Raw genomic sequence first — 1,864 nt, 5'->3', positions numbered from 1 at the left:
ACCAGTACAACATTCCCACCACCGATATAACTTTTAGCTACCATTAATTCAGTGAAAGCATATAGAAATAGCTTGGAAGACTCAGTAAATGCAGTAATAAGTTTTGGTCCTACTCACATTGCAAACTCCAGGCAAAAAAAATGCTGACACAGAAAGAAATGTGGTATATATACACACAATGGAATATTATGCAGCTGTCAGAAGAGATGAAGTCATGAAATTGTCCTATACATGGATGTACATGGAATCTATTATGCTGAGTAAAATAAGTCAGAGAGAGAGAGAGAGAAAGACGCAGAATGGTCTCACTCATCTATGGGTTTTAAGAAAAATGAAAGACATTCTTGCAATAATTTTCAGAGACAAAAGAAATGAGGGCTGGAAGATGCAGCTCACAACATGAAGCTCACCACAAAGAGTGATGAGTGCTGTTAGAGAAATAACTATATTGAGAACTATACTAACAATGTGAATGAATGAGGGAAATAGAAAGCCTGTCTGGAGTAGGGATGTGGGTGGTGTGGGGAGGAGGGAGATTTAGGACATTGGTGGTGGAATCTTGCACTGGTGAAGGAGGGTGTTCTTTACATGACTGAAATTATACAACTACAATCATATTTGTAATCATGGTGTTTAAATAAAGATTTAAAAGAAATTATTTTTGGGGACTGGAGAAATAGTGCAGTGGGAGAGTACTTGCCATGCACATAGCTGCCCCAGGTTCAATCTTCAGCATCTCACCTGCCCCCCTGAATACCACCAGAAGTGATTCAGGTGTAGTCCATAAACAACAAAACAAAAAAAAATGAAAGCATAAAATAATTCTCCATTATTTTTCTCAATTCATTTTGTATCATTACAATTGTAGTTTTGAAGTTTTATTTGGGGGTTTTACATAATTTAGAAGTACTTGCAGTTTTTCTCGAACATTTGTCTTTAGCTGTCTGTTCTGGTGATTTTCTTCATCTCCTTGTTATAGGTGTTGCTATGTGAGAACCTGGGAAAATAATATTCAAGCAGGCCTAGGTAGTAACTGGGGTTTAACATTTCAAAATTTCAAATAGAAGCTATGATCTTGAGAATTTTGTAGGCCTGAGTGACTATGGGAGTTTTTAGTCATGAGTAATATAAAGCAGTTATGATACCATGAGAATAGTCTTGGACAGAAACCAAAGATTCATAGTAACAGTGACTGCTAGGTAATGGGACCACATAGTCTTTATATTGATGAGTACCTATACTACAGTCTAGCAACAATTGAATTGTAAAATTTAAGAAGACCTAGGCAATTTTCAGGGTACAAGTTTGTGAATAGCTAGCAAGACCTGTGTCACCAACTTTTAGTGGACTTGATTTGAAGCCAAAATTGTAAGATCTTGAGTGTCCAAAAGCAATATACACCAAAGTTGAGGAGACCAAGATCAGGAATTCAAGATCATTAGAGTTTATAGACAGTGGTAGAAGAACTTGAGAGAGATTGAATAGCTATCAGTGTCTAAAGGCCACCAAGACTGAGCATTCACTAGGCTACTGTACTTGCACAGACAAGAAGAATATCTTAATTCCAAGGTGGATTTAAGAGGACAGTGGGGTATAAAATAGAAAATGTTTCCTTGGGACTGGCAGGAAATAAATTCTGCCTAACCATGAACTAGCTAATGACTATAGTAGGCAGCTTGGCACTATGGCTAACAGTCTATATTTTTTGTCTGTCTATCATCAGTTGTGGGCTGGGGAGGGGTGAAGTCTATTTGTCTGTCAGGAGTAAAAATAAATATTAGTGTTTCTCAGCCTCCAGATAGGTCTGCTATTTTCTGAGGTTGAGTGGAGTGCTACTCAGGAGTCTGTCTCCAGAATCTATTGC

The sequence above is a fragment of the Suncus etruscus genome, chromosome 2, assembly GCF_024139225.1.
Source record: "Suncus etruscus isolate mSunEtr1 chromosome 2, mSunEtr1.pri.cur, whole genome shotgun sequence".
NCBI classification, from domain to species: domain Eukaryota; kingdom Metazoa; phylum Chordata; class Mammalia; order Eulipotyphla; family Soricidae; genus Suncus; species Suncus etruscus.
Note: the sequence above shows the minus strand (reverse complement) of the source record.